General features: G+C 43.6%; 1 protein-coding gene across 5 annotated transcripts in view; it reads right to left on the bottom strand.

The window, feature by feature from the left end:
• The window catches only part of MEF2A (myocyte enhancer factor 2A), an 80,019-nt gene extending 66,116 nt beyond the window's left edge, over positions 1-13,903 (bottom strand). For 2 of the 5 annotated variants that reach the window (XM_032699669.1, XM_032699667.1), the window contains exon 1: positions 13,779-13,901. The gene's annotated coding sequence lies outside the window, so the exon portion shown is untranslated. Of the gene's footprint in view, positions 1-13,778 lie in introns of all 5 variants that reach the window. The other 3 variants (XM_032699668.1, XM_032699670.1, XM_032699671.1) reach the window with 3 other exon arrangements.
• Between the last annotated feature and the right edge of the window lie 1,732 nt (positions 13,904-15,635).

Here is a 15,635-nt window from a genome sequence, read left to right on the forward strand (position 1 = left end):
GATTAAGGCATTTGCACCAGGGTCAGCAAGGAATAAACTAACTCAAAGGCAAGGCACCAATCTTAAATTTCCTCAACAGCAAAACACTCAAAACAAGGCAAGGTCTGCCAATAAAAATAACATTTGCTGTTGAAGTAATGGATTAGCAGATAAGCCTGAGGCACAAAAGTTCTCCAGGTCACAATTTAATTTACTGGTATCAACTGGAGAACTGAAAACAAATGCAAAAATGCACCTGCAATAGAAAGTTATTTTTAATGTTTTACCTTCCATATTTGTAACCAGCAAGAGCTGATGGATTTACAAATTACAACAGGTAGAAACTACCACCATCACCATCCCACCATTATCACACCACACCACCTGTATCTGGGCAGTTCAGAGGTCTGTGTCACAGACCAAAATGAAATCAAATCATTGCCTCCCCAGCTTTCCTGATTTATGAAAGGCCACACAAGCCAAAACTTTTCTCTCAGAACAGAGGCATCAATCTAAACCACAGACAAATTTCAGAACAGCCAGTTTTACTGAAAGCCACAATCATTGTAGTCTAATCACCTAAATTAAACACATAAAGAAGATTTCATGTTTTTTAAGGATGACTGATTTAAATTTGCCACATAAATCTACTTTTGAAGGCATTTCATGCAACAACACTTGCTAAATCAAAAAAACGTTCTCACAACACACAAAAAGTGACCAAACCACATCTAATAAAGAAACAAATGGAAAAAGAATAAAAGCTGCTGGGGGCTGGCCTTTGTTTTACTGGAACGCATCAAACAGTTTCAGTACTGCTCTGCTAAAGACACAAAGAAGAGCTGAGACAGGAATTCACAGCTCCAAACCACACGAGACCATGTGATGAGACAAATCCACCTCGAAGTGCAGGTGCTCTGCCATCCACAGCTGGCTGCTGAGGAGTCACAACTGAACATATTAACCCAGTTCCCAAAGCCTTAACGATGACAAATATCACTCTGCAGACGTGCTCTCCATCAAGAAACAGGTCTGTCCCATTTAGGTGCCACAATTAAAGAGCATTTTGTGAAATGATGGATTTTCAAGTGGGAGGGATAAAACATAAAATGCTTTCTCTGTGTGGCTGCCTCACGTGTCCCTGACTGACACAGAGACATTAAACCAGTTTAAAGGTGCCCTGTATACATCTATCTACATACATTTATCAAAAATGTCTTTGTCTTACATTACCACTGATGTAAGAGGGGATCTGAGGGATTCCAGCTGAACAGACTCACACAGTGTTTTTCTCAATTTGGACTAACCCAGAAGACAGATCTAATTAGTAATATTTTTCCCACCATATGCTGTTTCAAGTCTTTCAAATGACAGTGTTGTTAAGATAAGCCAAGAGGTTGCTGCACAGGAACTATGAAGCCTGTACATAAAGCCTATAAGCTTCCACCAGACCTCAGCACACTGCACACACCTTTTGGATACACAGGTCTGAAGGCTGGGTAAAGAACCTTCTGGATTAGGAGATTTCATACATAAATTGCCTTAGACCAGCTAAACAGCACTAGAACTCAAAACACCTTTAAAAAAAACCCTGTATGGGAGTTATCTGCTCCCATCATCCATATAATCCAGCATCTCTAGATCCAGTGCATCTTCCCATGAGCAGAGCATGAACCCAGGGTAGTAAGGCTGACATCAGGAATTCCAGAGCAGCATCTCAACCCACTGGAGCACCCTGGAAATTGAGAGTGGCAATGAAAGTGCAGATGTAAAGCTACATTCATCAGATTGAACAGCGAGACTTCAATATTTATTGTAGCTCTAAAAGAGAAATGTACAGATTGCAATGAATGACTGTGAACGTTCTCCAAACAATGACAATCCAATTAGGTATCACTCATTTAGACAGTTACATTAATTATGCTCAAATTGTCTCCTATTGCTAAAATAAAAGTTAAATAATTGAATTTTGTATGGGAATACGGCAGAGGCGAAAGAGACAAAGACTTGGATTAGAAAGTTGATGTAAATGCCAAAAGAGAAAAAGGCTGTTCCCTGCACACTCATTAGAACCCTTCAGCATTTTTTTGCCCAACATGGTTTTACATACTTTTTATTGTGCTTCAAAAGGTTTTGCTAAGACAACTTGTGTATTGACAACAACAGAGCCAAAGTGCTGTATTATAAAGAAGACAATAGCAAGATCTGACTAATGTGTATTAAAGAAAACACATTCACTGCCATGGGAACCCTGTCAGAATTCACCACTACTGCAAGTCATCCACAGGAAGCCTTTCTGTGCTCAACTTCCTCTCCTAATAATTTCTCCACTAATACTTGTAAGACATAAATATTAATATTAGAGCAGGGAACAAGCACACAGGCAATGTCAGCTCACAGCATTTTCATCTAAATAGGTCTAAGAGACACGAGGAGACAGAGTAAGATCCCCACCACTCACGTCATCAATCCAGCCAAGGATTTCACTGGAACACTGACACTAATTCACTGCAAGCTCATTGTAGGCACAGTTAATGAATGTGGGAGAAACCAGGAAAAAAAAAAAGGGAAAACCAACCCCCCAACTCCAGTCACAACACAAAGAACCAAGTGCTGCAAGAAATGTCACAAATCCAGTTGTAAGGTGACTTCATCTCATCTGATCTGGAAGTTTCACTGGAATAATTTTGTTGTAACAAACTGAACTGTACTAAAATTTAACAGGAGGAGGCAAGTTCCACCTCCCAGTCTCAGTTATAGTGCAACTCTATCTGTATGAGTAAGAGCCCCAGCAATACCAGCAAAATAAAACTAAAGTTAAACATTAAACTACACGTGGGACTTGCCTGGTTACTGCCCAAGGCTCAAGGAATCTTGCAGTATAGGCAAGACATTCATGTACAGTTAAAATTCCTTCTCTCACTTCCTGCACCCAGGTAGTACATAAAATCCACCTGGAAGAAGAACTAAAAAATTCTCCTGGCAATGTTTGAACTGTCTTGCAGAGTCCAAATTAGCTCTTCAATGAAGGTCTGCAAACTCAAACACTACGTGACAAAACGTGTCTTTCAAGGGTTTTTTTTTGCAGGGTTTGAGAGATGAAAACACAGGACCTAAAAGCATCAACGTAGAAGTTTAATAAAACCCCAGAATGAGCAAAGCTATCAATCCAAAAATAGAACAAACTTTCCCTAATAAGTGTTTTACATGTTGAAATAAAAGAACTCCATTTTCTCCCTGAAGTCAGTAGCAGCCAGTATCAGGATGCTCAGCATCAGCCACTGAGCTACTATTTCACCAAATAGCTAATTGCAAACAAAATGCTGAAATCCATTTTTAATCAACAGAAAGCATGGCAACTTAGCACAGAATTGTAAGGTTTTTACGGAGTTCGGAAAAAGAAGTGCTCTTCTGCAAAAGTTCAAATAAAAAGACATCTTCCAGAAAATACAGAATAAATCACATCCCAAGCAACATCCTGGATGTATTGTATAGGGAGTTCCTTCCCCAGCACTGTAACAAAAGTATTCACTTCTCTTCTTCATGATTGTAACAACCACAACAGCAACTGCAGCACAGGCTCTTCCTAGAATACACATTTTAAATGCAGAGTTACCCCTCAGAACTGATGTACCTACAACAATCTTGTTCATTAATATATGTCATTGTGTCCTTGTCCAAATTTGTATTTGTCTAAAGAAATGAAAGTGGAAAAAGACAATTTTAGGAAGTATCAAACCCAGACAATCAGTCTCAAGGAAGTACAAACATTAATGGTTGGACTCTTGAAAGGTGTGAGACCAGAAACACTGGTATGTTTGAAACAAGGAGTGTGAGGTAAGATGAGGAGCCTCACACTCCCCCAAGCATAAAGGCTGAATAAAAAAGGAGGCAGACACACTAAAGCTACAAATACAAAAAACCACCTTAGCAAAGGAACTGAATTATGTATCCTCATTCCACTTGTGTCTTGGTTGAAACAAAGCAGAAGCTGCTTTCTCTTTATTTGCCTGATGTCAAATTCCTGAAGGAAAACATCTGTAAATCCCAGCACAGGTGAGCTGAAGGATTCATGTTCAAAATCCAGTTATAGCTGCAAAAACATTCTCACCTACTCCTTCCTTCCTCCCCAGGGGCCAAACACTGACACGTCCCTGTGGGCCAATACCTGAAACCCAGGGCTGGGCTGGCTGTCCCCTCACTGTCCCAACAGATCAGACTATTTTAAGATAAGCTAATTATGCCACTGAAGAATCTTATAAGCCACTAAGATTAAGCAGAAGAGACCATGAAGAATTAAAGGCAGCAAAGTGCAGGTAAGACAGAAGCAAGAATTATGATCTCAGCTGTTCCAGATAAGAAGCCTGGAGGATTCCTCATCAGACTGCAACTCTGAATTTCAGCCTGTGCTTACTTTCTCTTGCTTTTAACACTTGTAACAAGCACAAAAGGAACTACACATGAAAGGCTGTTGTTCCTTCCACCTTCAGAAAATTAGTCATTCAAGCCTTAGAAAAACAACACACCAAAATCTCTGTGGCTTGCTTGTAGGCATTATCTCCATGCAGGCAAGACAGACAGCTCCAGAAACCAACTCAGGTGTCTTAAAAGAAACAGATCTGAAGAAAAATCCTCAATTATGAGTTTGGTGCACAGAAAGTTTTCAAGAAGTTTATCAGATCATCTTCTCATTAACATTTCATTAAAGGGCTGCACGATGGAAAAGCAGGTAGAAACCTCTTTTGAGAACTAGTCAGTCTGTATCTTCAGGTATATTGTGTAAGAAAATAAGACATTTTATTACAGAAGAATTCAGCCTTAAAAAAAAATTAAAAAAAAAAAAAAAAGCTCTTCTCTGACCTCCAGACCAAAACTACAAACTATGATGGTCCAGAGGGAAGGGAAAAGCAGAGGACAGGCAGCTGCAGTGACAACCCACTGAGCTTCCATTCTAGACCACAAGAATCTAATTCTTCGTACAAATGCTGCTGGACAGTCAATTCCCCGCAAAAATCCCCAAACCATCACTTAATTTTGCAAACAGCTTCCTGACCAGACTCTTTGGGCAGGAGGAAATCCCAAATGCTCTACACAACCATCTTCCCATACACTTACAAACAGGCATCATCAAGATGAAGACACATTTATTTTGCTGAATGAATGAATCCCAGCCCAATATGACATTTAGATTAAAAAAAAATAAAAATAAACCCAAAGCAATTTAAAAAACTGAATGCAGAGTTTTAAATCATCCTACCTTTATTTTCATAAAATTAAATAAAAAAAATAACAGTTTTCTGATGTAAGATTCGGGCATTATCAATGATGGCACTAAAATCTTGAAGACAGAACTGTCTATCCCCACAGCTTTCTAAACTTCCTTTTCTATTAAAATGAGGTTTATGTGACCACAGTCTATTCTCCCTCATTAACAGCTTCTGATTAAATTGGGCAGTTTGAACCAACTGCCATAAAAAATGTAACAATTATTTTTGAGATTTTATAGAAGTGCTGCAGAATTTTTGCCCTGGCAATTGCAGAGCCCCCAGGGCAAAGCAGTGCCCTGCAGTGACCAGAGAGGCAGCAGGTACCTGCACTCAGCCCAGCCACAGCTGGCACAACATTGAAGATACTTCCAGAACTGAAGGGAAATACATTGTATAGATGGGATAGTCTGAAAGATCAGGGAATAACAGTAGAGTTGGGGAAAAAAAAGCAAGTGGAAATTCTGTAAGTTCTACTATCTGCAAAACTACTATTATTGTTCAGACTATTTTTAAATTTACTTCCACCATTTCTCCAAGTCATATTTTAATATCCTAAATAAAAAGGGCTTTAGTACACAGAATAAAAATTTTCATATACACCCTGTCTTTGTTCTTCCCTCTTCCCCCTACGATGCTTCACTTGCTCCTCAGCAACGAAGCCATGGAGCTGGAATCCTTTTATCTCCTGCAATCACACTGGTTCTGCCGCCTGGAGCCGGTGTTAACAGGACAGTCCACAGATCCCTTCATGACTCCCATCTCCTCCGAGACAAAAATTAGACGGTGAAAAGGGAAAAAAAAAAAAGGCACCAAAGCCCAGAATCACCCCTGAGTAACACCGGGTTGGTCGCAGCCTCGGCTTGCTGGGAAGTGTTTCCTCGGTGCTGCGGCAGGACCCGGCGGTTCCGCTCATCCCAAAGCCCCAGGAGCCCCCGAGCGCTGGGCGGGAGCAGCAGAGGGATCAGCAGAGGGAGCTGCAGGGGCTGCACGGGGGACCCGGGGCTGGAGCGCAACCTCCTCGCACGGGGCGAGCCCTTCCCGCAGCTCTGAAAAAGAGCAGCGTTTTACTCGGGTCTCTCAGCATCGGAACATTTGGATCCCCTCTCCCATCGCCGCTTCCGAAGGGAATGACTCTCATTTCCTGTAGACTCTGGCGCAGGTTTTACACGAGCACCTTGTGCTCACACTGCTTGTAAATCCGGGAGTACCCGACAACAACAGGGCGCGGGACTAATCCCAGGGCATCCTCCAAAGGGAACCATAAAAACAAGCACGTCACCACCGGGCTTCACTTGCCAGGCCAGGAGTCCAACTCCTCGGCAAACACAGATGCGGAACCTACAAACGGAGGAGGAAGGGACGGCGACCCACGGAACTGGAGACGCTTCCTATCGAGGGCAAAGGATCCGCAGGAAGATTTACAGCAAAGCAGCTTGTGGGATAACGGGGGATATCAGGTTACAGTCATCCTGCCGCCAATCCAAGGCTCCGGGGGAGATAAGCCCAAGAAAAAATTCAACCGGGAGTCACCAGGAGCATCAGAATGCCAGGACACAAACGGGAGTTGACATTCCCAACTGTCCCACAACCCTGTTTCACCTCCTGGCCAAATCATTCGGCTTTTAAGGTACTTTCCTCCTTTGCATAAAGCATCTAAATGACTCCAGTATTCGGGAACATTATTCACTTATGTTTTAAAATCCAGAACTGGCAATCATTTGACCACCATATCTTCCCAGTTCCTTGAAGATGCTGCATTAGCAATGATGAACAGAAACACTGACCATGAGCTTTTTCTTTTAAGGAGAAAGAAAATCACTTAATTATCTTATGATTATTGTTTCTGCCCTCCCCTCCACTTTCAGCTCTTATTAAACCCATTACAAAGCCTGGGGGTCTTCTTGAATTTCCCTGTCCTTCTCTGAGAGCAAGTGATAAAACAAGAGAGGTTTTAAATTTCAGTTAATTCAATTGATAATTTCCCATTTCTTTTTGACAGTTAGCTTTCATATTTGTGACAAAGAAAACAACAAGCACCTACTTAAAACTCAGTATTATTCTGTGATATCCAACAAAGCCATTCCATGCTCTACACATTCCTTGGGAATTTTCAGGGATTTGTGTTAATAACTGCAATTTCTGAAAATACACCCATATTCCATATCCCAAATACTTAGTGAATTCCTACCTGTCTACTGATTTCTCTTCAGCCATCCATGATTTTGTCCCCTTCCCCTGAAGGAGGAGTTCTAATTTAATGGACACCATTAATATTTTTACTGCTGCCACTTATTTCATAGTCGAGCCCAGCAGCTCTCAAATCAAAGATCTTCACACACATTTGTGACAAAAAGTTAAGACACCACCACTTGGGATGTTATGAACAAAGATAAGGAGAACTAGAGGACAGAACGTAACAAAACCCAACAACACACAAACCACAGAAACCCCAACACTTCAAAAGAAACCCGGGAGGATATTAAGGAAGTCCCTCAGAGGAAATCCTCCTTCTGCACTCAAAAGTTTCAGATCCCAAAAGCCAACTATCCAAGTAAATATGTGTATTATTAAACTCAGACTAACAAACACAATTTGACAGCCTGTAGGCTCAAAAATTCCAGCAGAAAGTGCTTTCCCTTTTTGTAGGCATCAGGTAAAACAAGGTATCTCGTGCCCTACCTTTGACTTTCCCCTCTTTTACCCTGAAACCAAGGGGATTCTGAGCATAAATTTAAGACACCTGAACTATAATTAAAACCTCATATCATTACACAATAATTTTAACAGCTTCAAGGAAAAATTAAAATTCTGAAAAATTTAGCTTATCACCCTCAGTGCCTGACAGGATAACACAAGCAAAATGATGATGGACCATCCCATTTTCTCAGATACCCTCAGAAGGGCTCATTGCTTTGAACGTTCACACTGGAAAAAGCAACATTTTTTAATTGCCCTATACACCAACTTCAGAGCTGTTCTTGTCAGCTCACAGCCTTTCAAACAGGATGCACTCAGTCATATCAGGAAGAGGCAGTTGCTGTGAAAGAATGATACCAAAACCAAGATGTCCCTAACGCTGATAACCTCACCCAATGTTCCTGAGCCCTACCAGACAAGCTTTTCCCAATAAGACAGTCAACTAAATACAATTCAAAACATCTGGAGAAGGATGTGCTTAAAAACGCTGTCACCTTTTTTGGTATCTGAGGGAAAAAAACTTCAATTCTTTCTCAGCTCTTGAGTCAAGTATTGCAGATTTTGGGTGATACGGGGGGTGAAGTCACATCATCCTGACACATTCCAATGGTTTCTCTAATGGACACTGCCAAGACAAGGCTGTTCTGCCCTTTGTGACCCCTCACCTTCAGTGTGTCTCTGAGCCTCTGAAGGTTCAACCACTCACTTGCTCTTCTCTTACAACTGTTGGTAACTCTTCCATATCATCAGATACACTAAAATACTCTCCTCTGAATTCTCCCAACTCTCCGTGCCAGTGTGCTCAGGGAAGAAATGTTTCACAGCACAGCTCAGTGACAGATGTGCTTACACAACTACAGAGCTCAAAGTCTAATAATTGAACCCCCTTGACCTTCCCAGCACTGTCAGTGCTCACAGAACATGAGGAGATCATGTGGGTTGGCCCAGCACCCAACACCCACAGCAACCACAGCCTGCAAGTGTCACTGCAGGTAACAGTGACACACCTGCTTTACACATTCTCACAGGTCAGCTTTCAAACAATAAAAATAACATTAGTCCAGCCCATGAAATCCTAAATTACAGTGCCAGGTGCAATCTGATTTTCAAATGAAACTGAGTTTCAAAAACACTCAAAGGGGTTTGAAGTAAATGGAAAAAAAAAAAAATCCTTCTTCCCCTCTGTTATCATCATAAAATTATCAGGAGCCCAAACCCATCCATTCTAACCCCCCTCTGAGGTGATCTCTGGCCACAACACATTTTTCTCTGAGTCAATTAGCTCTTGATTAGGGAAAAAAGTAAAAGATGCTTTGTCATCAATGCCTGGTGCACAGGCACTTAACGCAGGCACCTTTCCACAACTCTGATAATTCCCAACACTTACTTTTTATCTTACTACACTTAAAACAGGAATGCAACAACACAGAGTAACTCCTGGTGAAATCACAATGCATTTTTAAGTCTCCAGGTTGGCCCACAAGGACTTTGGCAGAACTCAAAAGCTCTCCAGGGACAGAGACAAACATAAGTGGGAGACCCACCTAATTTAGCATCACTAACATTTTGAATATAAAGTAGTTAATTCCCTGAAAAATAATTCAATTAATCACACTCTTATTAAGAAGGATGTATTTCCTTCTCATCGTAGAGGCAGGTCTGTGCTGCTACAACACTCAGGGAACAAAAAGCAGTGTTCTCCATGGAAAAGGCTCTATATGTCCCTGCATCAAAATTTTAAGAAAAGACTGCTCATAAAATTTAGCCTGATTCTAATAAAATTCCTGTCTAATTCTTCATTGCAGCCTCAGATTAAAGATGAAAGGAAAAAGATAGATAGATATACATACACACCATATATATAATTTAAAATATTCCAACTCAGTGACTGTCCTGGAGGGGCAGGAGTGAAATCTCAGGAACAGAGTTCTCTTGCAAAATATTAATTCCTCTTTAGTGTCAAATGGAAATGAGAGTATAGAGCACAGGGGTTTATGTCCCTAAAGAAAAAGTTATACATTAAATATAAAGAAATCTAGAAAAACTCTTGCAGAACCATCAAACAGAAGTCAAAAAATGCACAGATAAAAAAAAAAATTAGAAAAATCCCTTCCTTTCAACTCCCTCAGCAGTAACTTGAAAGATCAAGTGTTAAAATAAGAATGCACCATATGAAGGGGGTGGTCAGAGGTAGAAATATGGATCAGACACTTACTTTCATATTAAAAAAGCCAAATACATTATTGCAGGCTACAAACTCGTTCTTTATTAGCTGGTGCCCTACCACGGACCACATGCTGGGGGGGAGGGTAACTGTCATGTTCCACAGCTCAAGGCTGGGTTTAACTCCTGGTAAACTTACTATTTTGTCTTGTTAGGATTTTGTTTTGTTATACTGGACACTGTATCCTGACCTAAAATGTATTTTGATCAGCTGTTAAAAAAAAAACTCCTGAGGTTTTTTTACTGCAAGGTCAACAAAACTGACTTGGGGGGAAAAGCAAAAGAAGGTCTTCCTGTCATGTTGCAAACTTCCTAAGACACCCAAAATACCTCCCAAACATCCAGGGGAAGAGCCAGAGCTGTGTTTAGTTATTTCAGACCTGACTGCCTCTTCCAAGTCTTTACTCATTTCACTGACAGGAGAAAGAGTTAAACTGATCCCACATTTGCACCACCTCAGTGACACAGTGACAAGTCCATTCAGGTAATTATGGCATCCAGGGCACAGCAAAGCACACAGGAAAAAAGGGAATGGTGCATTTATTTTCCCTGGTTACTCCACCTGAGCTGAAGGAATCAAATCTGAACTCAAGACAACGGCCACCAAATTCACCCACACTGCCACACACAGAGATTTTGATTTTGTTCTATTCCATCAACTGAAGAACACATTATCAGCCATGTGAAATAATGCCTTCCCAACACAAGAAACGTGAAATTTGAGGTGATTGGTGCATTAAGAAGTTCCTCAGCACATACTCTGCCACATGATGTTCCAATTAATTCCAAGTAAGATTTGCTTCAATGAGAAGGAAAAGCAGCTCCTGGTGCTTTGCACACATTCCCAGGCTGCTGTCATGGCTGAATAGGCCCAAAGCCCGAGTTTTACACAGAGTATTTAATCCTGCAGCCTTTAAAAACAAAAATTAGGAATTTGGTGAGGTGAATGCTAATTTTTAGAAAAAAAAAAATTTTAATTTAAATAAAAACCACGGAGCTCTCTTCTCAAGCAAGGCACAAGTTATTACTAATTCGAAATATTTCTTATTTCGGAAGAAAACTTGAGTTCCCAAACTAATACAGATCTGCATGTTGCACAGTGTTATACCACACTATTTTACTGCTGCTGGAGAATTAATCAGCTGTGTTTTGTTCCAGCCCAGGCAGCACAGCCCTGCTCACACACCAGTGGTGCCTCCAGGCTCCCCGGAGCAGCACCAGGGCCCGGCACAGGCGGAATGACATCAACAAGTTCTCTGAGAAACTTGGCCAACGCTCTAAAATAAACCCAGAAAATCCTTGCTGCCCACATTAACCAGTTTAAGGTAAACCACACACACTAAAGCTCAGAGAAGGCTTCTAAGTAAGATGAGTCTTCTGCCATAATAACCTGGTTTATCCTCCAGAATTATTTCAGGTTTCAATTCGGCCACGTCCTTCTCATTGTTCTGGTCCAACGTGACTCAATTCTAAAGATGAATTTACCTAAAATTCAACATTCACTTATTTCTCCATCTGTGGTTTCAAAGAGAAAGAAACTCATAATACAGGACTTTAAATCCATAACCTGTTCCTACACAAAGCATTCCATGGGCCCTGTCACTCACAGAGGGGAGCAGTGACCACATGGGTTTGAAGACACACTTGAAAATGGAGCAGAACAAGCTAAAGGCTGATTTATTCCCACTATAACCTGTAAATGCCTGCTCACAGATAAATCACAGGAATGCTGGAACATTAAAACTGGCTTAGATGAGCTGCACAGGCACAGAGGGGGTTCCATGTGCACCAGAGCTGGGCTGCCCCTGCCACTGAAGGGTTCTCCTCCTTTCCCGAGGATCCTCCTCTGCTGCTGGACCACAACAGCTACAGATTTAGAGAAGAACTGGGGAGGAGAAAAATAACTGCCCAGGGCACTGGGTTATTTTCCCTCAGAAATTCCAGACTGAATGCCCTCAATCCAGAAGGGCTCCTCTCCAGCTGCCCAGCTCCATTATAATCCCTTAACACCAAGACAATTTGTTCCATTCCCTCGTTTTTGTTTTGCTGGCTTAACGAGTACAGAATTTTAAAATATCATTTAATAATTATACCCTTTAGTGAACAAAAGTGCCAACATTACATCCTTTATTGCAATCCCTCTCAATTATGTAACTAAAAGACATGTCATTTTGCACATATTCTAACACCTCAATGAAAAAAAAATAGTTTAAAAGAGGAACCTCACACTTCTCCCCCAGATGCAAATCACTTGTTAGACAGGAGGAAAAACCCCCAAATATTACATTCTTACATGTAAAAGGTCGAGACAAACATTTTAAATAATTTTAAAGACAGAACAGATGATAGGAATGCTGCTCTGACACCTTTTGCACAGGTTGTTCAAATACTAGATAGCAGTAAGACGACAGCAGAAATACCTAACTAAACACAGACAAGTAATTCCTAAAAATGGGGGGGAAAATCTTGTATAAGGAACAATTATGTATAGACAGTTAACATAATTAAGCTTAAAAGCTTATAGCCTTCTTTACGCTACATAAAAATTTCCCAGACTGTGAAGGTTTAAAACACATACCACCTACATCACCAATTCCACACCAAACCACTTTTTTTCCTTTCTACTGTTTACAAATTATTCCTTTTTGTCGCTCCTCTGTATTTCCCAGGAGCCCTTTTCCTTCAGTGGTCAGAAAAAATTTACTCTTTGTATGATTACGGCAAAAAGTGTTTGACACTAAGCAGTAAAAAAATTTAAGAAGAGTCTTCCTGGGTTATCTTTTTTCCGCTACAGAACTCCAGTTCCTCAACTCTGGTATTAATCACCTGTCAAACAAGGCGCGACGGTCAGTTTTGCTAAGCAATTCCACTCAGCATCTCAATAGCAGGTAAAAATCTATCGCGAAATAGAGCTCCGTAAACTTAGAGAAATTACTGTGTTTCCAGCCAGAAACGGAACAGCCCGTTTCCCTCACGACTCCAGGCGCTGGACACAAAACCCTCCCGCTGCCCCTCCAGCCCTGTCCCCCCGCACACAACACCCCGCGCTCGGTTCGCGCACACCGGGAGCGGTTCCCTCTCCCTCCTCCCATTCCCAGCGCACCTTCCTGCGGCGCTCAACTCCCGAGCCATTCCCAGCTCCCCCTGCCCGACCCCCGGCCGCTCCCGCCGCCGCATTCCAGGGACGGGCTCCCGGGGAGGCTTTTCCTGCGGGTTCGCCGTTCGCCTTCCCCCCGGCATAAAGCGTCCCTTCCCCGCGCCCCCCGGGCCGCCACCCCGCCCTCCCCTCACGGCCCCCGGGCAGCGCTGCCGGCCCGGCCCGGCCATGTCCATCCCCTCCCTAAGGAAGTTCTGGGGAGGCCGCAGGAACTCGCCCACCTCGAACCCCCCGGGGCGCCCCCGCCGGGCTCCCTCAGCGCGGGATGGGGGCGGCGGGGGGACCCTCCCTGCTTTGCTTTTCTTCCCTTCGCTTTGCTTCCCCCCCACCCTCAGCCGCCCCTCGGCCGCTGCCCCGACCCAGCGCGGCCCCCGGGTGAGGGGACACGCCCCGCTGTGCCCCCGGGGCCGGGCACGGGGCAGGAAAGGCGCAGGGCCCCAGGACCCCCCGCTCACCGCGCTGCCCGCCCGCTCCGCTCCCGCCGCGGCTCCTCCGGAGACACTGACACCGGCGCACGGATACCCACAGCGCTATTTTTGGGAAACAAGGCCCGGCCGCGGCCGGAACTACTTCCTCTGTCACTGTCACACAGTCGCTCCCCCAATATCCCTCCGCGCGCTTCTCCGCGCGGCGCTGCGGGCGCTCGGCGGGGCCGGGGCGGGTCGGGGCGGGAGCGCCGGGAATGGCGGGGAGGGGCGCGGTGGCTCCGCGGCGGGGCTGGCACGGCCGCGCTCGGCGCAGGCGGCACCGCGGGATTATTTGGCGCGGTCGGGGAGCGGCCGGGCCTACATTCCTGCCCCCGGCCGGCCTCTGAGTGACAGCGCGCACAGCCAATGGCAGCGCGCACACGGGACGGCCCGCCAACCACGGAGCAGTTGGTGGGCGGGGCGCAGCGAAACGTGGAGGATTTGAGTGACAGTGAAGTACCCAATCAGAAAGGCGGAGAGGGAAGAGAAGACCAATCAGAGAAGAGAGGGGGCGGGCTCGCCGCGAAGGCAGTGCCCCGCCTCCCCGAGCTGGGCGGCCGCGCGTGCGCAGAGCGCTGCGCCGGGTGCGCCGGCGGTGACGCAACGGGCCGGGCCCGCCCCGAGCGGCGCGTGCGCAGCGCGCGGCCTGGGGGGCCAAAACGGGGCTGGGGGTAATTAAAACAACGCTCATTAAGTGGTCTCGCTTTGGGTCAACTAAAATAACCCCCATTAAGTGCCTCCGCATCGTCCTGCAAGCCCCGGTCCTCAGGCTTTAGCGGGAGACTACAGCAGTTACCCCGGTGAACAGCCCAGCTGCCCCTGGCACCCTCAGAAACCACCACCTCCCATATATATACATATGTATATATATATACGCACTATACAGTATCTATATAAATATATAAATACTGTATAGTGTGTGTATATACTGTATATATATACACACTATTAAGTATATATATACACATATACCATATATATGTATACTACATAAATATATATACTATATTATATACACACGATTTTATATATATAATTATACAGTTGGTTAGAGTGTGGTGCCAATAACACCAAGGCTGTGGGTTTGATCCCTGAATGGGCCATTCACTTCAGAGCTGGACTTGATGATCCTCGTGGGTCCCTTCCAATTCAGAATGTTCTGTGAAACCTGTGAAATATTATCCTCTCTAAATAAAAATACGTATGTACATGGTATATATAGTATATTTTATATTGTATATATATACTGTATATTTTATACTGTGTGTATATATACTATACACTGTACATATGGAGATATATATTATAGTGTGTGTGTATATATATATATACACTATATATAGTCTATAATATATAGTATATACTATGTATGTATATATTTATTATTAATATTTTTCTGACTGGTTTCTGTGCCAATCCCAGCTCTCTGAGGACATGAGATCTGTCTCCTTGTTCAGACCAAGGTGACAGTCCACCCTGATTCCCTCTCCATCCATCCCCACCTCCCATTATCCCTGTCAGAGCTCCCATTAATTTTGCTCCAAGAAGAAAAGACTCCTCGGGAATACATAATAAAAGGCATAAAATTGGCGTCTCTCTCCCTCACAGAAGGCGGCAGCTGAAGAGTGACCCAAAAATAAAATTTTGATGATAAAATGATACTTGCCAAAAAATCATCTGCTCTCTGCAGCTCCTCCAGATTTATCCTGCACGATTCCCGCAGCCTGGGAGGGGAATGACAGGAGCCATTTCACAGCACTAAATCACTGGTGCTGAGGGCACATCGCTGCTCCAGGACACGAGGGCCAAAGGTGCCTTCTCTGAAAAACAGGGATCAGAGGGTGT

The sequence above is a fragment of the Chiroxiphia lanceolata genome, chromosome 12 (genome assembly GCF_009829145.1).
Source record: "Chiroxiphia lanceolata isolate bChiLan1 chromosome 12, bChiLan1.pri, whole genome shotgun sequence".
Taxonomy (NCBI): Eukaryota; Metazoa; Chordata; class Aves; order Passeriformes; family Pipridae; genus Chiroxiphia; species Chiroxiphia lanceolata.